This window comes from Metopolophium dirhodum, chromosome 4, assembly GCF_019925205.1.
Source record: "Metopolophium dirhodum isolate CAU chromosome 4, ASM1992520v1, whole genome shotgun sequence".
NCBI lineage: Eukaryota > Metazoa > Arthropoda > Insecta > Hemiptera > Aphididae > Metopolophium > Metopolophium dirhodum.
The window spans coordinates 25,222,283-25,250,125 of NC_083563.1; the positions used below are offsets into that span (position 1 = coordinate 25,222,283).

At 32.7% G+C, this 27,843-nt stretch overlaps 1 long non-coding RNA gene across 1 annotated transcript; it reads left to right on the forward strand.

Moving 5' to 3' along the window:
* The first annotated feature begins 1,126 nt into the window (after positions 1-1,126).
* Positions 1,127-27,822, forward strand: LOC132942516 (uncharacterized). Its single transcript, XR_009664293.1, has 3 exons — positions 1,127-1,231; positions 9,346-9,429; positions 27,466-27,822. It is a non-coding gene; the product is annotated as an uncharacterized LOC132942516 (long non-coding RNA).
* The last annotated feature ends 21 nt before the right edge of the window (positions 27,823-27,843 follow it).

Consider the following 27,843-nt stretch of genomic DNA (forward strand, 5'->3'; position numbering starts at 1 on the left):
ATTACCGGGTAATTTAGTCACAATCCAACGACCGATTGACCCTCGGGGCGGGAAGCCGGGGGCTACGACACGATTGAACATAAAACACCTTTTTAGGGACACGATTGAGCAAATTTGTCGGCATATCAAAGGATATATAAATACAAAAGAAAACCTACACGATCGAGCATAAAAATCTCTGCAACGTTGCCATTTTCAACTATGAACTACCTATATTACACAAAAAATATTTATTTAAATAATTATAATAATTCAAAATATGGTACGAATCAAAAAAATAACATGATTTCATAGTAAATAATTATTATTATTTCGTGTCAAGCAACCTTGTATATTATAAATACGACTCGGATAAAATGAATTGAAAATTAAAATTAACAGCAATGAGTTGGTAAAATTAAATAAATAAATATGAATAAAATAAATCAAACAAATAAATAATAAATAAACAATAAATAAATATTATATAAAATAATATACGGGGTACAACGGTAGATCGCTTCCACGCAGTGTACTCCGGGAAACAGTTATCGACTAAAGACCGCTGAGCACGCAGAGAACCTTTTAGCTTTGCGTTAAAAGGTGCGCAATAAAATCTCTGCACCACAAGCATAACCTCCCTTTCTATAGTAGATAACGGACACATTTCATAATTATGTTTATCGAACAATGATATTATTTTTTTTAATTTTTTTATTATTTTATAATTTTGGAATTGTATCTTAATGATCTTATATTTTCCATCAATGCTAAATGTTTAAAACGTTGTAGTATATTATTAAGGATAAAACTAATATTTATTGCTCCGGAACTAATTTATTAATCGGTAATATTGTCGATAAAGCTGAGCTGAGCTCACGGCTCGCGGTTCGTTTAAGTTTGCAGTATCATAATAATTGGTGTAATGTTACGAAATTTCGGCAACGTGAATGTGGCAACGTTGCATAAAATATTCTATGCTCAATCGTGTTGCCAAAAAGGTATATGCTCATTGCTCAATCGCGCTTTACCGAAACCGGGACAGTGTCGCTACGGCAGGCGTGCGGACTGCGGGGTATCGGTTGCCTTGACCGTTGGTTGTAGAGAAATATAGATAGCGGTCAGTCGGTCAGTGGTAGACGTTTGATAGCAATCGCTGCAATCCGGGACCGTATCCGTAGGCGTATTCGCGTATCCAATATTGGGCCGCAAACCTAAACAGTGAACTGATTCATACCTATGATGCTACTCGGTGAGTAAACATTTGAGGATGGTTACAAAGGTTATGACTTATAATTAGACGTAAATTCAATAAATTGAATTGCAAGATTAAACACATTAAAAAATTTAAAATGCACATACTTTTTTTATCTAGAAATAAAATAATAAACATACCATTTAATAAATATTATGTAATATTGAACGGCGTATGATTCACAATCTAAGAAATATCAGGATGACCTAATATTTCCCTTCTACAAAAAATGTCATCACGTACAATTTTACAATGATCTATTGATGGGAGTCGAACACTTGCGTGATTTAAACTTGTGTTGATGTTGATATAATATTGTTAATTCAAAATGGTTCAACATTTAATTCATTCAAGTATTTATTTAAAGCAATTAAAAAAAAAAAAGGTGGACAAGTGGGTACCACTCTGGTGTACAGTAGTTTTTATCGAGTATGTCATTGAAATGGATGTTATATTTAAAAACTAAAGCTAGTGAAAAACGATTCTGCGTGGAGACGGTGTATCAGACTAGCAAATACTAAACAATTAATAAAAATAAAAAATATCTCGTGAGCCATGGCTATTAAAGCGTTACTTCCTAGTAAACTTTTTATTTGTTTTAAGTAGAAAATCATATAAAATTAATCGAGCCTCTGAATATTTAATATTTTTGAACAGCTATCAAAAACCTTATTTGGAACTTTTCAATATATTTTCAGGATTTTTTTAACAATTGAAAAATTATTTATCATTTAGGTATAATTCAAAAACAAATTTTATAACATCGAACATTTCTATAATGACTATAAATAACTCAAAAATAGTCAAAATATTTTGGAAATGTTATCATGTATGGTCACATTAATATTTTATGAAAATTTTAAGTGTCTACAATAATTAGTCTTTGAGTTCCACTAAAAATATTAAATTGATTTGTCGACTATTCCCTTGTTTCCACAAATTAAATTGTGCGTCTATAAATGCACCAACTATTGACTCACTTTCCTATCAGAAAAGATGCAAAAGTTGATTATCGAAAATCAGAAAATTTTTACTGGTCAAAAGTTGGGCCAGGGAAACGAAAAAACAAGGTGGGTAAGTGAGTGTCGCTCTGCTGTACAGGGAGATACAAGTGGGTCACTGTAATGGATGGTGTTAAATTTGAATTTAATGATATAATAGCATTGTATAAGAAAAATGATTCTGAATGAAGACGGTCAGTCAGCCTATGATTTTAGTATATTACTAAGTTTATTTGATGATATTATTGTAAATAAAGTAATTTATGAATAACCTATTTACGTGAAATTTTTTTTATTCATGTATAAACCATTTATTTAATGATGTACGAGTACAAGTAGGTAGGTAATAACAATGTAAATATAATATAAAATATTATTCTAGACTGACAAACCGTCTCCGCTCATAATCGTTTTTCGTATACAAATACAATAATATTATTATATCATTGAATTCTAATTGAATTCAAATCCATTACAGTGGTCAGTGAACTACTTGTAACTACTGTGCAGCAGAGCGGCATCAACTTACCAACCTTTTTTTTATTTTTCTGTTTATTAATTGATGGACGTATTGATACTCCCACTCTACTCTCCAAAATTAAATTTTATAAATATCTTTCACAAAAAATAACTCATAACGTACCTTCCGTTTCTGGAATAAAATACAAATTATAGTTATTAATTATTTAAAATAGGTATTCAAAATATTGTTCAGCTATAAGATCAAGGATTGAACTAAAAACTAAGAATCCTTAAAATTGAATAATTTAGGTACATAAAAAAAACCACATTAACTATCTGAATTATATTAAAAATAATATGAACAATAAACATTACTGTCTCTAACTCTATACAAATTTAAAATTCATCTAATAGATCATATTTTAGTAGGAGACCAACTTTGAAATTGTATAGTTTTTTAAGCTCTGTCTTGTACACTTATAGTATAGGTATATAATTTATAGTAGATTCGAGAAAAACTTTTTAATTTTTAATTTTTTTTTTTGGGGGGGGGGGTTTTCCGGCCTTTAAGACCATCCCGCAAAACAAATTTCCCTCCAATTTATTCTATTTTCTGCTATTTCCCTCCAGTTTGCTCCTGGATCAACCTCTTTAACATCTTTAACATCTTTCCTCACACAATCTTCCCATCTTAGGCGTGGTTTGTTTATTTTTAATTTTTAATACCTATATTAATTTATGGACGTATTGATACTTCCACTATACTCTCCAAAACAAATTTTAAAACCATATTTTACAAAATATAACTGATAACGTACCATTTGTATCTGGAATAAAATAAAAATTAAAGTTTTTAATTATAAAACATTCATAACATTTTACGATTAATGATGAAAATGTATAATCTATAATATATAACGACGATTATTACGACTTATATACCTTGTGAGAGTTCGGCCTTTTTAGGGGCTTATTATCCATCCACTACATGAGGGAAACACTCATATAGTGACCCACAGGCCACACCGCGTGTTGCCCCGAAAGGCAAGTCGATGAAACCCGTGGGCTTTGTACAGTTCACTTATAAAATAATAATTTAAGTAAGAATAATAGGTGAGACTCTTCATTAAAGTAAGAAATAATAAGTGAGAATGTTTTCAGGTAATTATGAATTTGTATTTTTAGGTTTCATACTTAATATTATGTTTTCAAAGAATAATAAGAGAGCATAATAAAAACCACAAGATGATTGAATAATAATTTAAAAGGGCAGCATGGAAAATGTTTTAAGTTAACAGGAAATAATAATATGTGGACAGTCGCCAGACGTACATTTTTTTAAGGGAAAGAGAATAATTTTTTGTGCTCGTTACAAGGCGTATACTTTTTTTGATGGAGATGAGCAGGGAAAGATAATATTTAAATAATTTGAGCCGCATAGACCACTGGGTCACCAGACGTCGGGCATTTTTTGGGGTCATGTAACAAGGTGAATAGATATGTTAAATCTATACTATTTTACGTAGAATTGTACATTCTTTCAAATTAAAACTTATAATTTGATGTGTCTTGTGCTTCTTTAAATATTTGGCAAAATTGTATACATTTAATACTTTAAAATCCGGTGTATGAAATTTAAATATCCAAATATGAAATATTTACAACCTCCAACCACTCTCAACATCCTCAAAATTTTAACGGAAAATGGAATTGAATTTTTGTGGTATAACACTGGTTATAAGGAAGTGTTAGAAGAATTATGACGAGGTTTGGCCAGATCTCAGTGTGAAATGCAGGTTCGTTACACATCATCAATGTCGACCACTGACAAGTTGTTTGGTTTTGCTTGTGTGTCACACTCACTTGTCGCCCGTATTCATGTTACCGAATATATTATCTTGCATGGTGGTCTTAAAAAGTACCATTAAAATAAAATATCATAGAAAAGTGGATTTTAATAAAAAATTATTTGGCACACGAATTTTTTTATACAAATTTGAAATTTCACGGAAATAAAATTATAGAACTAATAATTCAGTGAAACTATTATTTAAGTAAAACGTACCCATTGACACTAGAAAAAAAATATTTAAATTTTATTGTTAGTTATATAAGTTATACAATTTGATAACCTATGGTTTATTATGAATTATCAAGTATCAATATTTACAAATACATAGCAGGAGATTATTTTTATAATTTAGCATTTTATTGTTTTTAATTTAAACTATTCAATTTGATTTCTATATAATGGATACATTTACAGTGACTGGAATCAAAAGATATTTTTACAAAATATTTAGTCGCAAATTACGAGAACTACATTTTATTCACTTGTCAGCAAAGAAAAACCAAAAAAAATCGGGTAAGTGGGTAACGCTCTGCTGTACATTAAGTATCTATTCTCTAGAGAGTTACTGTAATGTATGAGTTGAATTTGAATTCAATAATGATTAATCATTGTATACAAAAAACGATTCTAAGCAAAGACTACCGTCGGCCTATAATATTGTTAAGTAAATTATTGTATGATATGATTGCGATTGAAGTAATTTATTTTACTATTAGGCATTAGTACTACAATGGGTTGGATTAATATTTGCCAAAAAATTGCATTTTAAAATGTTTTTGTGTGTATATTGTAAACAATATAATAATGAAATCCAAAAGTCTCAAGTACCCAAAAATAATATTTTTAAATTACATAAAAATAACTAGGTACCTAATATCGATATTCTTGGTTTTAATAGTATGTAATTACGTACAAATTTCAACTTAAAATGTCGGTAAAAAATAACTGTGTATGTATTTTTAGATTTTTCGGTTGCAGTATGAATTATTGATTTTTTTAAAAACTGATTTTTCGTAAAAGACCCAGTATGTATTTCCTTAATTTTTCGTTTGTTATTCCTGACACTTTTGAAAACTATTGGGCATATTTACTTTTGACCTCCTCAAAGTACCAACTAGATTCATTTTCTTATCAGAAGAGATGCTGTTGAAGAAAATTAAAGCATATTAACTGTCCCAAAAGATGATGACAGACACCAATAAAAAAAGTAAAATCATTCAGAATTCTATAGTTTTTTATTTTTTGGGCAAAAGTGGTTTCACTGATTAGTGATTAATAACTACGCCTACGTCCACGCTTCACTATCCATAATACCATTACAACTTATTTTGGTAACACCTATTGTATAACAAATTATTGTTTTCAAGCGAAAATATAAAAAAAATCAATCATTTGTAAATTTGAGTCACAAAAACATTCCAGTTTTTTTTTTATAAATTCATCTCAAGCATTTTGAATAATTTGTAGAGTTATTTTTAATTTTAACAATTAATAATACTAAAATACTAAATAGATCGAAGTTACTACTAAAATCACCCTGAATACTTAATACCCAAATAATGTAAATTCATGCCGAAGTACTGGATGGTTTCTTCCCTCAAGACACTCAAGCCATTACACATAATTTAATTTTAAAAAAACCATACATTATGCTTATTGTACATTTTTTTAGTATAGATTGTATAAAGTCTAAACTAAAAATAAAAAATAATAACCCTAAATGTGGCAAATAGAATCATTTTTACTATGTATTCCAAAACTCGAAATAAATAAAACACATTATTGTTACTGATACTTACTCCTATTATATATAAAAAGTAAATAAATAATACGTACATCCTAGTGCTTGTTCTGTTAACGAAAATGTTTAATTAATTTATAACTATATGTAAATAACATTTTCAATAAATTATATAATATTATATTCATATATACCGACTTAAATTATGATTAAAGTAAGAATTTTAGATTTTCAGAAAAAAATTCTCTCAGATTATTGTTTTTTTTTTTTGAACTCAAAGTTTGGTTTATTGCAACTCCAATTCTCCAATTTCAACGATTGCTCTCTTTTTCTTTAAGCTTTTTAGTATTGACTCTTGAACTATTTTCCAGCGTCTTACTCTAATCACATCTATGAATGTACGTTTTTCTCCCATAAATCTAAGTACTTCTTTGTTTGTTTATTTCTCCATCACACTTATCCTTTTCATTTCATTTTTTTGTATGAATAAGTCTGATATCGTCAGACCAGAAGTCACTATTATCTGGCCAGCGTATATCTAGTCTTTTCACCTCTGTTTTTTATATTTTCCAATTTTCTTGTTTTAAATATTATTTGTACGTTCCACGTTCCTATTCTCTGCATTTTACGTCCATCACATGTATTTTTTAGAGTAGCTCCCACCTGGATATCCGAATGGGGGGCTATTTTACGTCCGGACAAAATGTCTACACTGCGAGAATCCATTTCAGAAAACAAAAAAGTAGTTGCCTTTCTAGGGATATAAATGTGATGGTATACCCATAACCTAACTTTGCTATCAGCATTGCAGCACAAACCCTATTTCTAGGGGTTGGTGTCCAAGAATGTATACCCTTATTGGTTCGTTAGGAGCGCTGCTGTCCACTAGAGATTATTGTTATAAAATGTTATTCTAAACTTTAATAATGAATATGCCATATTAAATATAGTGCCGTTAATTAAATAGACAAATAAAAACTACCCTTATGAAAAAGGTTCAACGATATTTCGACACGAACAACAGTAGTTGTGAACAATATCGAATCGTATAGCCACTATAGCCACTCCTATTAAGACACGATATAACGCTAATAATATGTTCCGGAGTAATCTATACCAACTATATTTAACCAAAAATATTTATAATATTGCAAAAATGTGAAGCTATGAACGCCATACGTCATTCGTTTCTTCGTTTGTCAAAGTGATGATACCTAACTATAGTGAATATTTATTTTATGAATTAAAAAAACTGTAATTTTATTTTAGTCATATCGGAGATAAGCATAAACAATCACATTAGATTCCAAGAGTAATACCAGCTATAGCTTTAAAACCAAAGTCTCGGGACTCCCATTAAATCGTATGCTAGAAGCAGCTGGTACAACTCTCAAATGAAAAGAGATCAATGCTCATACTACCTACTGAATGATTATTTGCTTTTTCCATGTATTGGGTTTTGAATTTTAAAGTTAGATAATTAAAGACAACGATTTAAACGTCTATAATTAATAATAGTGTTTGAAAATCCTAAAGTTTTTCACGTCATGTTTGAATTATTTTTACATAACATTTGACGTTTTAATATCATCTAAACTGTTTTTCAAATTAATAAGAACAGAACCAATTACAAACACTGTGTGCTCTAACTGTTTTTGGATTTTCATCTGGTCATTCCAGAAGAGAAGAAGTAAAAATATGACAACAAACTTAAAATATACTTACTAAGATTGTCTGCAAAAAAATATTATATATAATATACGTTTGTATTGATAATATACATATAAAGTATACGGCTGTTATTAATAATATATATGATATATAATTTTTATTAATAATATAATAATATATGTTACAGTTAAGTGTTGAGTCTGTTATTTTATGAAATAACTAAAACGTATAGGTAATGTATGTGTACTATAATTTATATTTAAACAGCTTATTTTATATTATATTCCCGAGGTTCACTTCGTTATTGTGTCTAAATTGTACAAATATGTACAATATTGTTATTTTACTGTCCAGCATAATAATAAATCGGATAAGACTGACGTTCTTGTTCACCTTATTTTCTATTCAAATATAGAAACATTAAAAATAACAACAATTGAAATTTTCATTGTCAACGTGACATTTTTGGAAAATAACTTATCATATCTACTTAAAGAAAGATTTTAAGAACAAAATGTAAGTACTCTAATGTATTTGATCTTTGGTCTTCAATGTATATTTATCTATAAATGGACATTGAAGCTAAGACGAATGGATTAATATTTAATACTATATAATAATACAATCTTGAAATTTCACACAGAATAAAATATAACATTTTAATAATTTTTAAAAGAAAAAAATAATTTACGTACAAATCCGTGCTTGAAAAAAATTAAATAATAATGAATTATTATAGAAAATAGCTATATAATTTTGATGACTTCGGTGAAAATGCCATTAATTCATATTATATTTTTTTATATTTAATATAATATACTATGAAATCACAAAAAGTAATATTAATGGCATATAAATATACAATAAGTTCAATAAAAACACAACAATTACTTACTATATAATTTTTCTAGATAAAAAATACAAAATATGGTGTTGATTTAAGTTTTTATTTTTGTATTAATTGGAATACCACTTATTAAACATAATTTGAAAAATATAGGCAAGTAGAGCAGGTGTCTAGAGGTGTCAAACAATGTTATTAGAGTAATTTATTTATTTAGGCATTAACTTTCATTTGAAACTATCATGGTGTATGTACAATATAATAATATACTTAAAACTTTCAATTACCCACGAATAATATGCCACCACTTAGAGATGTCTGTCCAAATTACATGTATAATTTTACTCTACTGCACTGCAGGAACAGACTTTTGTTACATTACGATAAAATATAAAAATACAAGCCTATTAACCCGGCTTTGCTCGTCAGTTACATAGTTTACATTTTTTTTATATTCAATAACTTGTGGTAACATGTAATATGTTGATAGATTTTAAAATATAATAGAATATAAAATTAAAAAAAAATTTTATTTTATAGGCTATCAAATATCAAACATAATCATCCCGTCTATCAGTTCTATCCTCGGGTAAAAAATGGGAAATTAACAATACTATGTATATTGTAAGTATATATTTAACGCACTTTTTAGTAGACATAAAATTATATTTTCTTAAAATCATGGTTAGCAGGCAACCGGACTTTGCATAGCACTTTGAAAAATTAATTTTCAATAAATAGAGTTTGCGATCAATATTTTTTGGTTCAGTGAATTAAAAACAGCTCTTTGATTTGTCTATAAATTAGTATGTTTACATTGTTTTTTTAATTATTATTACACTATTTAAAGCCTAGCCATGTAATATATATTTAATTTTTATAATGTAATTTAATGTATGATATTTACAAATAATTCTAATGATTCTATACGCATATTATAGTGATTCTATACTCATATTACAATTATAATAATAATTTGTATAATTTAACTTGATTTATGATATTTACAAATGATTCTATACAGAGTTACTAATTCTAAAATTAGTCAAAACCTCTTGATAAACCACATTCATAGTTTTATTTTGAGGTGCATAAACGTGCATTTGAGTATAAAGGTCTTTCAACTCTAGAAGGATACTACATACAATTATCCATGTGAGAAACAGTTATTTTCCAAATCCATAATTTCACCTTTGGCGCAGTCAGTCAGAATTTTCAACTTAATGACGTTCTTTTTCAAAGACTTTACTTGTAACCTTGTGCCATTGAACAATTTTGGTACATTCAAATTCCGTATACAAATAATCGGAGCACTAATTTTTAAAGTGAGCTTGTGCGGTAAAAATCTGGGAGGATTCAACGAATTAAAAAATTCAACCGGAAAATACGTTGCTTGATGACGATCAACAACAGAATCTATAGAGAGGTAAGTGTCTTTCTGAGCTGTAAACACGCCGAGAATTTGTTCGTTGATTTTACAAACTGTGTCATTTTTGGGAGCTTGAATCACACGTTCTTCCATCCATTGGCTAGTTTTTTTAAAAAGATTTCCGATATACCCGGGTAGACTTTTGAAATTGATTTATCTGCTCCTGAAATGGAAGTGGTGAAAAAAGCATGAATTGCTACTGTAGAACTATTCTTGTGTTGTGTCCTGTTTCAAATATTCAACTGTCCCTGAAAATGTGGGTGCTCTGGTGTCAATTCCTAAAACTACTAGCATGTTTGTTGTGAGTTTTAAAATTTGAACATAAGACCATAGGATATGATTTTTTAAGATAAGTATTAATTTCGTTGCTTTTTGTTCCCCTTGGTAATATTTGCCTGAAGTCTCCCTTGAAAATTACCATTGGAGCGTGTGATCAAGAGCATCCATTCCAGCTTTATTTGCCATAGTTTCTTCGCCCTTACTATAAGGCTTGTTGCTTTAGGACTTTTGCCCATGAACTCTGCTTTTTATACTACATAATGGGCTATCCCTTGATTGAAGGACTAGTGGAAATTTAAATGCCGAATGAGCTGTTTTACCAGTTTTCGATGATTTATCTGCGATTCTAGATGATACAACTGTCAAAGATATTTTTCGTTGCATTCTCGGTTTTGAAAACAAAAGGTTGACGACAAATGTTTTGCTAGTTGTACTAGGCGCAAATAGAAAGAAGAGTTGTCCAGAGTTTTGACTGATGTTATTTAAAATGGTATTGTAAACCAATTTGTGCTCGTTTGATTGAACAAAAGGTGACAGTTCATCAATATTATAAGATGTTACTGTCAAGTTGTCACTATTATAGAGACCATCATCATCAGTTCTGGTAGGTGAAATCATTCCAAAGTAAGTCAAACGTTTTCCAATTATTTTAAGCGGTTCATTTTCGATAACGATCAGTGTTTCATTCAAGATGTCAGGATTAATATTTACTTTTAAATCACAGAATTCTTGTCTCACTCGCAGAAGAATATCGTATGACACGATTTCTTTGTATTTGTCCCACATCTCAACTGGAGTTGTAACTTCACAAACTGCGAGCATTATTAGAATAAATATATTACTTAATATAATTTGGCTGTAGTCTAGTTTAGAGCCAAACATGGGGTAATCCTTATTTTGTCACTCAACCTTGTACGTATAGCAACTGGTATCACCGAAAATGTTATCTTTAAAAATTAAATCCATCAGTTTCTAGACTTTTAAATGAAAAACACATGCAAAATGTCATGACGATCCTGAGGTTTTAGATTTTAGAAACAGGAATTTATTTCAGACCAATTGGGATTGCAAGTCAGTGTAATAAAGATATCTGGTTACCATTTTTGGTAACGTAAACCATTGCATCTTGCTTGCATTGTTGCGTATATCGAGGGCCAACAGTGAAGGATGATGGCAAAATCACCTTTTGGCCCATTTCCATTGGATCTTTATCTGACTGAATAGAATGAAGATCGAAGTAATTTTCAGCCTTTAAATTGCTTTGATTCGCTTTGAAGGTTATTATATTGCTCGAAGTATGATGTCTATTTTACTAAATGCTTGCCCAATAATAAGAACAGCTACTTCATCTAACTTTGGTGCATTAAAATGACCTATATGCTCGAGTGATGGTGTTCGATCTGCTCTAATAATTACTTTGAAGTCAATGGAGTTCAGTCTTATGTTTCAATAACAGTTTTAAGCATTTAACGTATGGATTAACACTGTGCAAAAGTTATTAGCCATTTTTTTGCCTGGCAATACTAACTAACCGTAGGTACTCATATTGCCAATAGAAACATGGGAACCATCTGCATAGTTGATCAAAGCATCAATGAAAGTTCATAATAATAAAATATGCTAATATAGCAAATATATAAAAACAATAATACTTATACCAACGGGCCCAGCATATTTTTTTTTAGTAATAAAATAGTAATAGCGTTTTGTAAAAACGGTAATATTAAAGGGGGAAGACTTTAAAATTATTTAAGGTCCTAAATTCCACGACGTTACAATATAATAATAATGATAATAAATTAAATATCAAAATAATAATAATATTAAAAATAGTAATAAAATACGTATAATAATGTCTATATTGTCATATTCAACGTTATATATTATGTGCATATTGGACATAAGTGCACGATAAATAAACTTTTGAATACACGGTATGCGATTTGGAAAGAACTCTATAAAAAGTGGCATGCAATTCGGACTTTTTTTTTAGTCATTTAGATAATATTAAATATACACAAATATGCAATAGGTAAAATAAAAAAAAAACGAACTTTTACAAAATGCTAGATAAAAAAACAAAAAGATGTAGTTAAGTTTTAGATTCTGAGCGAAGCGATGAATGTATTGATTTTACAATGATGTGTGTTTTTTTTTTATTTTTGTGTCTGTAATCACCTTTTAGGACAGGAGAGCTTGGATTTTCTTCTTCAGTAACTTTTCTGATAGGAAAGTGAATCTAGTTGGTACTTTGGGGGGTCAAAAGTAAAAATTTCTCAGTAGTTCAAAAGCTACGAGAAAAACAAAAGAAAAATTAAGGGAAACGGGAATTTTTACGCAAAATCTGTTTTTGAGAAAGTCGATTTTGGTTTTTGGTGTAACTCCAAAACAAATGATTGTAGGGACATGAAATTTTGACTGAATGTTTATAATTGCATTTCCTATACACCATAACATTTTCCAAATATTTTGACTTATTTTGAGCTGTTTACGGACATTGTAAATTTCCATTTTTTTTAGTTTTTTTTTCTATAGATATCATTAAAATGTTATCTGTTAAGTAAAAAAGCTTGAAAATTTAATAGAAGGCTCCTATGTTATTGTTTCAAAGGCAGATGAAAAAAATTTAAAATCCTTAGTCACCGTTTTTATTTATAAGCATTTAAAGTTCAAATTTTGACAAAATACGGAAAAATCACGAAAATTAGCAAATTATTTTGAGTTTAGAATTCATAAAAATTTTTCTTTTTAAATCTAAGATTTGAAAATGTAATATAAAATTACTCATAAGTTTGTCTACCTATAAAAAAAAATGTCTACAAGAAACTTAAATTAAATTTTTATGAGCGTCTGAAATTTATATTTTTACAACATTTGATATGCACTCGATTTCTCATGTAACAATTTTCTTATTTTATTGTAATTAAAAAACGAATGACTGTAGATACTTGAAAATTTCACTGAATGTTTATATTAGCATTTTCTATACACCATAAAATTTTGAAAATATTTTGACTCTTTTTGAACTGTTTACGGACATTGTCAGTTTTCAATTTTTTTAGTTTTTTTTTCTATAAATATCAATAAAATTTTATATGTTGGGTAAAAAAGCGTGAAAATTTAATGAAAGGCTCCCGATATATTGTTACAAGAGCAGTTGAAAAATATTGAAAATACATTAGCATAAATTTTTTTTAAAAGCATTTTAAGTTTAAATGTTGACAACATTTATCAAATTTCAAATTTAATAATTATTTTGTAGTTAAAAATTTATAAAATGTTCAACTTTTAGGGCTAAGGATTGAAAATTTAAAACAAGGCTCCACGTAAATAGGTTATATATAAATTACTTTATTCACAATAATATTATCAAATATACTTGGTAATATCATTGGCTGACTGACCGTTTTCGCTCAGAATCGTTTTTCTTATACAATGATATTATATCATTGAATTCAAATTTAACACCCATCCATTACAGTGACCCACTTGTAACCTACTGTACAGCAGAGCGACATCCACTTATCCACCTTTTTTACTTTAATTATAATATGTGTATATTTATTAAAAAAATAAATCTAAATTCATGAACCTATAAATACTCATTGATGATTGACGTTTTAAAATATTTTTCCTACCTACTAAGATTTATAAGGATAATTTTATAATTTATAATACCTATTCTTGTTTCAGTCTGGTAATAAGGATAATAGGGAACACTGTGTACTAACTACTAACATATTGGGCGTGTTTTACATTAGGCGCTTAACTAAATGTAACCTGGATACTATATTTTATAAACAAGTCGTTTTCGCTGTCTTGGTTATATTTTTGGTAATAGCTTTTGGTTTTGGGTTTCCTATAGACCTATAGACCTATATAAACCTATAGACCATAAACTAAGAAAAGTAGATAAGATTAAGTTAAGATTATTAAGATCTTCTTAGTTCATGCTATAGACTAATAAAGTTAATTAGTTTATAGGTCTATGGTTTTAGGTTTTTTGTAACCATCAAAATGAAATGGTTATATTGATCAAATACAAAATAAATCTCCTGGCGAACAAAATATTATTATCATCATCTCCCCATATTGTATATAATTTGCATATGCTTTGCATAGATATATTAAGGAACATTTGCTATAGGTATTCCAGGTATTTGACTTTAGTTCTTTATAATAATATGAACAAGGCGCGGCACTAAATATATTATATGAATTTATTCTGTATTATACTCGAAAACGGAAAATTAATCGTTTTGTACAATATTGTAAACTGAAATATCGTATCTACGGGTATGACGTTCCTGATTATTTACTATGGGCTTTATACCTATATAGACTGGAAACATCACAATAATAATTATTATGACTATTTCATAATATCTTGGTAGAAATCTGATTAGTTTAAATTAAGATCGTGCGTGCTAGACGTGACCGAATCCGCCGTTTGTAGTAGTGGTGGGAGAAGGAACCGTAGACGTCGTCACCGTCCTTAGGTGGCAGCACATTACGGATGAAAAATTAAATTCGACAACAAAAAACATGCCTACGAAACATGACAAATACAAAGGTTTAGAGTGATTTTAGAGAAAAATACCAAATTATCAAAATTAAAGAACACAACATTTTCTAGGGCATGACATATCCGTTTGTAGATTATACAACTGAAACGATAGGTATTTAAGATTAAAAAATTACAATTGTTGACAACATAAAAAGATCGTATTTCTGTAACAGATATGTCATTCCCTAGATTATATTGTGTTCTTTAATTTTGATAATAGGTTATACTACTACGCTTAGTATATTACTTTCGGAATAAAATCTATTTTTCGAAAATACGTTTTTATACCGAAATATAGCTGCGCTGACATCCTCTTAATATAAAATATCCTAGGCCGACAGACCGTCTCAGCTCTTAATCGAGTCAAAACATTTAATACCTATGACCAATATTAAATGTTAAAATTAAATAATTTATAATATAATACCCATATCTACAACCTACGTATTATATTGTATAATTATTAATTACTAATTATATTATATTATTATACAGGAGCTGTACGGTCAAAAACCTGAAAATTTAATACAAGGGTACTCGTAAGTTGCTGTTAGTGGAAGTTAAAAAAAAAATTGAGCGTAAATCCACAATAGTAGATTATGAGCGTCTAAAGTTAGAAGGTTGAGAAAATTATTTCGAGTTGTAAATGCATATCATTTTTTCTTTTTTATATCTATAAGATCAATACCTATATCTAACAATAATGGTGTTTAAAAAAATTAACCCGCTCGAAATTCTTCTAATGCTGCGGGCCGACGAGAAAGATAAACAAACTATAGCTGGCTAGTAGGTAATACACGTCGTCTGGGAGATTTTCTCGGAGATCGGTCTCTGCGTTGAAATATTAATCGTATTTAGCTCAATACCAATTCTCAATCATCCAAACGTGCACGTACAAATTATCTTCACCCAAAAAATAAAATATGGCAACTAACTATTACAACATCGCACGCTACGCGGCAAACGTCATATTACTCGAAACCTTAGAAGACATCGCAGTCAACAAAATGGAAGGCACTTACGCTGACGAAAGCGACGAATATCTCGTGCGTCTAGTGACCCTTCGTCTGTCTGCCATTGATTCGGTCGCACTACTGCGAGTGGCGACGATCAGACCCCGGAGTCGGATGAACAAAATCCGATTCTTGGAGGCGCAGATGGGAAGGAGTGTGACGAAAACGTCGAGGTGTTTCGAAAATTTCGGAAGCAGAAGAGGACCATTCCGTTTTGCTGGCGAACATTTGTGCGCCGTCGTCGTGCGGGGACGCGCCGTCCTCGGAGTCGGGGCCTGTCTATCCCACTCCGACTCCCGAGGGCAGACCGCTCGACGACGTTTTGGATGATGAGAACATCGGAAGAACATCTGGATACCCGGCGGCATCACACCCGGAAACTGCGATCCACTTCGTCGTACGAGGTGGAAAGGCGTCGGACGCTTTTTCCGCGGCCTTTGCTGCCGCCGATGAGAAGCCGTCTGCAGCTCGCCCCTGGGCTGAAGACGACGGACAGGATGACGGCGACGGAATGGAGGGGAGGATGCGAGAAAGAGCACGGACGGTGCGCGGCGGTAAGTCACCCGCGCACGTTCTCCGACCACCCGCGGCGCGACGGGTTCCGCTGGCGTAGCGCGCTCGATCGTCGTTGACGCGCGAGACCCTCTGGCGGCTCGGTGAGCGCCAGGCTGCAGTTACGGTCACGCGGAGCGGCGGCGACGGAAGACGGTGACGACATGGAGGCTATATAGTAGAGGTACCGGCGTGGGCAACGATTCCGCCCCGACGGTACACCGACTCGGTATGGCGGCGATGGTGACTCGGTACGACGGCAGCGGCGGAGACTTCGGCACGGGGTGAGAGGTATGGAGATTTGCGTGCTAGGAACACGGGGACGTCAGCGGCGCCGGACTCGCGGAAACTTAACTGTTTCACAGGATCTGGCGGTGCGCGACTTCACCGCGGCGGTGGAACGAAGACGCGGCTGAAGGGACAACGCCTGGGCGAAAATTACCGAGAGTCAATGATCGCGCTGTGGTCCGCTGACTTTCGCATTTTCGCTCAGCGGTAATCCCACATCGGCCGTTTCGCTCGTCCCCGCCGGTTCCGCAGCACAAAATCTCACATCGCTCGCTCCGCGTCTTGGTCTTCGCCGTCCGTCGGCCGAGTCGTCGTGCCGTCGACCGTCGACGCGCACGACATCGCGCTTTAGCCGCCGTCCGTCGCCGTCAACCGTTGTCGCTCCCATGGCCGTCTCGGTCTGGCCTCGCCGACTGGGCAAGGTCGTCAAGCGACCGAGCAAACGCGCCAGCGAAACTCGTCAATCCGCGGGACAGGTCGGAGAACGTGCAGAGGTGACCAGTGGCCAGCAAGACTGCATTTCGGCACCAATCGCCATCTCGCATTCTCCCCCCCCCCCCTTGTTTATTGTGCCTATCCTGTCCGTCGTATTTTTTTTTTTTTTTAATTTTATTATATTATTTCAAATTGTTAAATTGTTCACATATTATTGTAAATTTCGATTTTTTTTTCTTTAAATATCAAAAACGCATAATATTGTGTAAAATATTATATTTATATTTTTTTTTAGCTAATGTGCTAATTTTTTTGAAAATTGTTGTTCATACATTTTCTTACTATTTTTGGTTAATAATTAATAAACATATTTTGATGTGAACAAAAAAATATCTTTTTTTTTTCGTTTTGTCGAGTGTATAATCAATTGTTACAGATTTAACGACTAAAAAAATCGTTAAAATATATATTTTAAATAAAAAAAACTCTTTCGTCGATTATGCAATGTATAATTACCGTGGACCTGCAGTATAAACGCTACACGTATATTATAATATAATTTAAGCCATCAAACACTAAAGGCGACAAAAACTGCTGAATAAATCATATAATACCTAATGCATTACACCGGCGGTACGACATAAACGACCAAAACCAATACAAGAATTGTAAATAATAATAATATAATATGTATTATGTAGAACGTGCGAACGTGCGAACGTCAATATAGTCGAATAGTAATATAAAATAATATTTAAAAAAATTTAAAATTGAATTTTACATAGGTAAAATAATAGTATAATTTGTATATAATATAATAGCTGCATGTCGAAAAATCATATTGTTTGAAAACTTTCCGGTTTAGGTTTGAACCATTAATAGGCGTGCGCACGGGTGCAGCGAATGCTAATTTCGCTGCACCTGACAATTTATTTTGGATTTAGTGGGCTGGTAGATATTTATTTGAAAGGTATACATAGAGTGAATAATTGTAAACATATTGAGTTTATAATTAAACTGTGCGACGGCCAGGTCACGTCGTTAGGTATGCAATCCGACTGCGTCGAATCACGGACAGGGTTCATTACTGTCACCAAAAACCCAAAATTAAGTAATAAATTACGTGAAAAAAATTCATAACATTTGGGACGCATATATTCAAGCCTTTATATAGTAATAGTGACACTACGGCGGCCATCTCCTCGATGTCAATCGGCCCGGTACTCGTCAATGTCAAAGTACGGCCGTGCGCAGCCTATAAATTTAGCCGGGAACGCGAATACAATCCGAACGGGGTCGTACGAAATCCGTAAAGGCGGTGAAACTCGAATTTTCGATAAATATGATAAGGCAGAAGTGATAGCAAAAGGTAAATAACGAAAAAAATAAAAAAACGAAATAAAAAACGCGAAAAAAGAAAATTTGGTTTAACACGGCCGCCGCAAATTAATCACAATCCCGGAGGCCGTCATCGCAACCACGAACCGCATGTCATCCGCATCAACGCCTTACCTACCTACCTACCCGCCCTACTAACCTACCTACCTACCGAGTTGAAAACTGGAGTCAGATCTATGACTCTTAAACCGTTTCGACGTCCCGGCGAATTACGAACGCGGTTTAGGCGTCCGTCAAAGGGCGTTGTAAAGGGCGACGCGATCTCGTCGGACAGAGGACCACCGGCTCCGCCGTCGAATACGCGAAATTCGCGGAAAAAAACGAACCCTCCGACGCATGTACTTATGCCTGTATATAGTAATACCTACGCGACAGCGGCAATATTGGCCGTCTGCTTTCCGCGACGCCGCTCTGCCCCAGGATTCGTCGCGAAGGAAGTACGGCCACGCACGGCCTATAAATTTAGCGGGGAACGCGAATAAGTCTTCAACAGGGAGGGCAGACATGTCGAAAAGGGCTAAAAATCGAATTTTCGAAAAAATACGGCAAGAAAACCATGCGACGGCGATGCTCGGTTTGTACGTAATCTCCGTGGCGGCGGGCCCGGCGGGAAAAAAGTACGGCCGCGCGCGGCATGTAAATTTAGCGGGGAACGCGAATAAGGTCCGAGCGGGGACGCGGACAGTCCTCAGACGGAGTAAAGACGAAAAATCTGAAGAAATTTTGAAAAAAATCGTCAAAAGTGATAAGGAGCGGTGACAACGCAGCGACGGCTACGCCGCCGCCGGGAGACCGCCCATCCGGGAAACGCGATTTTTTCATTGCTCGTTCATTTAGTTCAAAAATTATACCTAGTCGGAACATAGATAATATTATATTATCTATGAGTCGGAATCGGAGCGCCACACGAGTCTCTGTTTTATATAGGTGGAGGATTTGGTATAATTTGTTACTAAACATAATATGATTAAGGTGGGCAAATATACACCACTCTGCAATGTCTCTGCTGTACTGTAGGTGTCTTGCGTGTTGACTGTAACTAATGTGTTACATTTGACTCCAATTATATAAAATCATTGTGAGAAAAGACTACGGTTTATAATAATTATTACTACTAAATATATTTTATAATAGGACTGCGTTTATTTATGTAATTTAGTTTATTACTAAAAATTATATTAAATTTGGATTTGAAATTTGAATTTGAAAAATTCAATTACCAACAAAATTTTAAAATTACATCGAAACAACTTGAAACGTTATTCTTCTTTAAAATATCTACATTTGACCAAAGTTGAACTTAAAATATCTATACAATAAACTGTATTTATATATTTTTTATTTTTTAGGCACAATTTCAACTACTTATGAGAAACTACTTAAATTTTCAATCCTTAGCTATCAAAATTGAACATTTTATATATTTTTAACTACAAAATAATATTAGGTAGGTATATAATACAATAAAATAAGAAAACTGTTCGACGAGAATTCGTTCGATTAAGAAGAAATATCTAATGTCAAAAAAATGTCAACTTCAAACACTAATAAAAAATTAATTAAACCTCCTAAACTTTTTTGTATTCAAATCTTGTATTTAATTTTCAAACCTTAAATGTAAATAGAAAATTTTTTAAGAATTTTTAACTATAAATAAATTGCAAACTTTCGTGATTTTAACGATTTTTGTCAAAAATCTAACTTCAAACGCCTTAAAAAATATTGTGGGTTTATAATCAACTCCAATTTAATTGTTCAATAACAATAACTAATGAGAAACCTCGTATTAGTTGTATTACATTTTCAAGATTTTTAACAAACCAAAAGTTTTTATTAACATAAATTTGAAAAAAGGTAGTCAAGTGGGTACCGCTCCAGTGGCGTTATTACGGGGGGATTTGGTTATCGTACCCTTCCAACCCATGACTAATTTTTTTAAACTGGCGAACCATATTTATATATTTATTTAATTATATAAATATTATTATTTATAAACTTATTTAATTACATAAATACTAGCTGATCCTATGCACTTCGTTGCCCGTTAAATGTACCAACTCTATATAACTCAAACTTTGTTAAATTCGTTATTTAATATTCGGTGTATGGTGTTCAAAATTTATCTTAACTTTTCTGTTGCCTAGAAGAAAAATTCTGATTCGCAGCAGCATATTATCAGGTAGGCAACCTACCTGCGGTAGATCGCGGACCCAGTGCTGTTTGTACGTAAGTGTATGATAACTCTAAAGTATCAAAGTTATACCAAATTTATTTTGATATAATACGGTGGATTAATATAATCAATTAATACATAATCCTAACTTAACCTAACCGTACTAAAATCCGATGAATAAAAAAAACAAATTTAACCCTTTTTAAATTAGATTATCTTCTTCCCAGAGATCTGCACACGAACATTCATTTATATATAATATAGCTGATCCTGCGCACTTTGTGGCCCATAAAAAATGAAAAAAAAATTGTGATTGTTCAACACCTTTTTGGTGTAACTCACTGCAATAAGTGCAACTCAGCCACCCTCGTAGGCAATGTGCGAAAATTCGATTTGATGCATGCTCATACCTGATCTGCGCGATTAACCAATAGTAACCATTTATAAACAAATATTTCCATCGTAAATCTCAAAATCCCTGTTTGAGCACTTCTATTAATTGGTCATATTGTGATGTTATATAGCCTTAGTCTTCCTCAATGAATGGACTATCCAACAAAAAAATAATTTTTCAATTCAAACCAGTAGTTCCTGAGATTAGCGCGTTCAAACACACAAACTCTACAGCTTTATATATTAGTATAGATTATTATTTATAGGTTACTATATTGTACTAACATAGTATATTATTTTATAGAAACAACAAATAAAAACCCAAATCCCCTATGGTAGCTGTAACTAAGATAATATTACTTCGTAACACATACATATAACCGTTCTTCTTAATTAACAAACACTAATCAATATTGCAATATTACACAAATATATTGAAATATTACAGTTTAACTCGAATTTTGTGAATTATTTTCGGAAATTCAAAGTTGTATTTCAACAAGTTAAGCACAATGATGGAATCAGAATATGTCGGTCTGACTTAGTTCCAAGGTGATAACATTTTGAAGTACGGGATTTTACTTATACTACGCATACGCAGAATATTCCATGAATCTACATAGAAAATGCAGTTTAGCTTCATGCAGAAGAACATTAGTGATTACTAACCTAGTCCAACACATTATTGTTACTGATACTTCCTCAATCTTATCAGAATCTAAAACTTTTAAAATATATGTTCTATTCAAAATAACATTACAGTGTAAGCCGTTCCCTGTTATATACAAAAAGTAAATATTAAATAACTTATACGTACAATCATGCTCTGTAAACAATATTGTTTTAATTAATTTATAACTGTAATATTATGTACATTATATTTTCCATAATTAGATTATGGTTAATTGATAGACTACGTGGAGATTAATAAATGGACAACTCATCGAATAATTCTTTTTCTTTTATCAATATGGTACGGTGGAGTCTCGGTGTTGTCGTTGTGTTGCTGCAACGACAACTAGGTTCAGACCATTTAGTCGTTACATGTTGCTACCACTCGTTAACAATACTTAAGAAGGCAGAACAAGACTTTGCTAGCTATAATACAAGAGATCTATATAAGAAGGTAAACTTCTTAAGTAAGGAATGGAAATAATGGAATCATCCCGAAAAAGCTCTAAGAGAAGTTGATGGAACACTGATCACACATAAAAAAGAGATAGCAAATAAATTGGTGAACTAATCTAATCAGTTATTCATCTGTACTATATATATCAGATATTTGAAAATATGAAACAATACAATCTGTCTGGCACCGAGTAGAGAGTTAACTCGGGGACAAATAAAAAACCTAAAGAACCATAAGGCACCTGGAGAAGATGGTATTCCAGGAGAATTACTTAAATTTAAAAGTATGGGAACTGGTTTGCTTGACCATGTGGCTGAACTTATAAAAAAAATTTTGAAATAAAAAGTAATCCCAGAAGAGTGAAAATCAGCGCTGATATATAAGGGATTATTATACAGGTTTTAGACAAAACAAATTTACTACCGACTAGATATTTATTTTGAAACAAATTTTCCAGAAATGTGGGAGTTTGATAAAGAAGTACATGTATTTATCGATTTTAAGAAGGTGTATGATTGCATCTATGATTGAAACTCTGTTGAATATACTAAGGCAGTTCAAACTACCCCATTAATTAATTACCTTGATAAACGCAAACATCTAATCACGGAAATATAGAATTGGCATTATTGTATCACAAGGGGTACCAGGAACGACTAGTTTAAGGCAAGGTGCACTATTGAAGAAAATGGAGTACGATTGGGTGACTGCATAATGGGAGTTACGGATGTAAAGTGTGGACTTAAAAATAATATAATATAATTAAGAAAACAAAAAAAGACTCCAATGGGCAGGACATGCTTTGAAAAAATAGAGAACTTTAATTCGGATGGTTCAGTGTAGAATACCATAAAGAAAAATACCACAAGGACGTCCATGACTAAGATAGGAGGATCAAGTCATAAAGGATGTACGAATGGTGGATACAAATGCAATGATTTACATATTCCACTAATTGATAGGGAGAAGTGGCATCAATTGTGTTTTGTTGTATGACCTCAATGGTCGACTATAAAAGAAGGAGAAGAAATTAATTATATCATCAAGAAAGTAACACATTTGAACGTGTCAAGAATTTTGAACGTGACATTTTTGGAAAAAACTTATCATACTTAAAGAAAGACTTAACGAACAAAATGTACTCTAATGTTTCTGATCTTTGATTTACAATGTCTATTTATCTATAAATGAACATTGAAGCTAATGGACGAAAGAATTAATATTTAATACTTTAATACTTTCTATAAATCTCACACAGAATAAAATATTACATTTTAATAATATAAAATAAAACAAAAATATACGTACGACACCATTCTTGAAAAAAATTGAACATTAATGAATTACTATTTACTATAGAAAAAACTGTATTAAAAAATTAGAAAAGTGGACTTTTAATTTAAAATTTCATAATTTATAACCTTTTTCAAAAAATACTGATAGTAAATAACATGCATAATATGAGTTAACATGAAATCTACTTTTTTAGTCGATATAGGTTATTTGTATGATGTAGTTTGAAGAAAATAATATTTAAAATGCATACAAAATAAGGAGCTGCCTATGATTTATTGTGACTATCAAATATTAAATAATAATAACAAATGTTCAATGGATTTGTTTTCTTTTATAGAGTATCCGGTTTTTGTATAATTTTAATGACATTGGTGAAAACAGCATTATATATGCATTATATTATATTATATATGTAGGGAAAGCGATGATTTCGAAGGACCATTCAATAGATTGACGTTATGGTAAGCGTATCTACCGAAATGATTGAAGGCGTCAGGGTAAGCAACTATATTTGCATGCACGATTAACGCTTCAGACAACGACCGTATGACAGCGCCTACTTCCAATAATATATAGGCAATTCAACACACAGCCCAACGATGTGATGGTGGGTAGCAATGACTCGACAACGGAAAACAAGGAACTGACACACACTGAAACGCGAAAAGGCTACAAGGTATACAATGGAAAATATGATTGTGCAGTTTAGTTGTACGGGGGTTTCCCTGTGGTCGGATCGGTATGGTGCAATGACCACAGAGTGCACAACAATATGATAGAATCTTACAACTAACTCATGCTACGGAAGTCTGTCCATTTGTTACGATATCGGTTGAACGATCCAAAATATCCACGAATCAGTGACTGAGGTGGAGGTACATGGTTGGTTGATCCACAACGTATTGCACCTGGACGACCTGAGTTGCCACTCACACAACGCACAATGGTTGCTGGCGTACATATGCTAACGGAGAGTGATGCCAATAATGAAGCAGATGATGCTAATTATATCGCGATGATCACCGTACGCTCAATTCTTATTAACTATACAGTCAATCCGGACTACACAATAGAGACGTGAGGTATAATATAACAGGGACCAAATAAATAAGTAATCGCTGAATTGTAAGCGATATATGATTAATTGGTAGTCGTTACATAAATTATCTGCAGATTGAATATCCGTGAAACCGGAGAAAAATACAATGATTATTGTGTCATCTTACTGATGCCGACAATCATGAATAGTCTAACATGTATATAATTTAAACGAATACGAACGAAACGGTAGGTAGCTGCATTAATAGCGAACGTACCCAGAATACGAACTATTTTAGGTTATGTTGACACAGCGTAAAAGAGAAACAAAAAAAATATATAAATTATAGCGCTGTTTACATTGATTTAGCAAAAACATAAGAATTACTTTTGTATGGAGTGGATCATGTGTATTATGCATGATGGGGGTGAAGAGTGGGGAGAAAAGAGTTGTCCATTGTGCATGCTGTGCGTTATCGTCGCTACAAATGTGGTAACGGAAATGCTGATGAAAGCGGCATGAACAATATACCTACTATGAAAAAGTTATCGCATAAAGCTGTAACTGCAAAAAACCAGAATAAAATGGTTTTTATCAAAACCATCAAATGGTTGGATAAAACAGGGCGTGATGGCAAATGAAAACAACATCGTTAAGCAACACACCCCATAGAAACGCGCACAGATGACGCGTCTAACGATATCGAGCCAATCAGGAGTATACAGCCTTACGTCTTCACTGCGGTGGTCGTAAGAACCCGAAGAGGTTCAGCGTCTCACCGGATATCACAGAACCTAAGAAGCAGAAACAACATGGTCGTCCACGTTAAGCACGTGAACGACGGCCAACGACGAACGCAGATCGGACCAATTACAACCATCGCCGAGGATGACAGTGACGGCAACGACTATTCAAAGCCCGCAGACCATCAGGCACGCACACAGCTAAAAAAATGGAGGTTCATAGTAGATTTTTGGGGAGGTCATAACCTATATATAAAATTAATTACACAACTATTAATTTTCAGAGGAGGTTGAAGTTGAACCACCCCCCCCCCCACACACACACTTGTATACGTGCCTGCCGACCATACCAACGCCGCGAAACGGACAACCAGATATCGACACGCCATATCCATTATCCACTGACGACGCGTTGCGAGTTGCCACCTCACCGACTAACGAAAATCATACGACGAGCACTTATCTCAGGGTTAATCGGTTATCGACAACGATCTTATCCAGACATCCGACGAATGCCCTCGACATGCCGCCGATCATGCCCACTCATCGTGAATTGAGCAGCCTCGGTACGTCGGGTGTATCGGTCGTGAAACAGCGGACACCAGGCAGCGGTTGAAGTGAACATCTGAGCGAACGCTCTCCCTCTGTACGGCTGATACCCCTATAGTGGCCGTGAAAAACCATAAAAACGGCCCTTTTCAGGACCTCCAAACCTGAGTCCTCCCGAGTGCACCTACTTAGGTCACGCATCCCAGCCGGCCCTTGTACTCAGACGCCACTTATTCGAACAAGACGTGCCTAATCCCTAATTGTACTAAAGACAGACATTCCTTAATTGTAAGCGAAGATCCCGCTCGCCGAATCGAAGTCATCGAGTCGATGGGCGTAAGATACTACGCACCCCGTATTTATGTAATTTATCTTTTAAATAGAAATAAAAACCTGATTACTTATAAACCTGAGGATTAAATTATTACGAAATGGCGACTCACCATTCGGGAGCACCGTCTCAAAGCGTAACACTATAGCACAGTAGCACACATACACTCAATATGCACAGTAAAAATTACAAAAATTACGTACTTTTAAATGCTTCTAGATAAAAAAAAACGATAAGTGTGAATAAGTTTTTATTTTTATATTAATTGGAAAAAAAGTTATTAACCATAATATGAAAAAGGTGGACAAGTAGACACCGCTCTGCTGTAGAGTAGGTGTCTAGGGGGTCGCTGTAAAGAATGTGTCAAATTTGAATTCAATGACATAAAATTATCATATAGGTTAGTTAACCTCTTCTCCCCCCAAGTACTGACTAATTCATTTTTCTACCAGAAAAGATAAGAACCGAAGTAGAAAATCAAAGTACTTTTACTGTCTTAAAAGATGACGACAACCACAAAAAAAAACCACACAGATCACTGTAAAATGAATAGATGTATCGCTCCGCTCATTATCTAAAAATAATATACATCTAATTTACTTTCGTAATCTATAAAATGATAGAAGTAGTATTTAGTTATAACTGTTTATAGATTCTCGACAGTATTAAAACTATATTTTAGCTATGCCACTCCATAACTTATGAAAGCATGATAAACATTTAACTTACCAAAGTTATCTATAAAATGTTGGAAATAATATTTAGTTTGCATATAATAACTGTTCATAGATTTTAGGCAGAATACAAAACTATATTTTAGCTATGTCACTCCATAACTTATGAAACATATGAAAATATGATTAACATTTAACTTACTAAGGATATCTATAAAATGTTAGAAATAATAGTTAGTTGATAACATCATTACCATTTACAATCATAGATAAGATCTTAGGTAGATCTTATAATATCTATGATATCCATTCTTATACTATCTATGTTTACAATACACAAATACAAATATGATTGATTATGATTTTATACAGGTTGAGAATCTTATATACCGAGTATAAGGTCTACGATTGCTTCAAACAAGTTTAAATGTTTGATTTGATTAGACTATTGTTTTGACGGCGAACGATAAAAACGGATACGATCGAAACGCAATCGTCAAGACAATGAATTTTATTGGCTGCCAAAAATAAACATCCTAGAATTCAGCAGAGTCTACGGGGTCTATTGCTCCTTCCCATGGACATCTTATGCACAGAGAAAGACCTGTAATGTGCCAAACCTGCGGAGAACCTCTCACAGTCAAGCACCTCCTCGTCTACTGCCGAAACCATATAGATACCATAGAAAAAGGCTATAAAAGCCTGATAACCTCGAAGCCCTTAGCCCAGTTCAAGACAACACCAACAAAA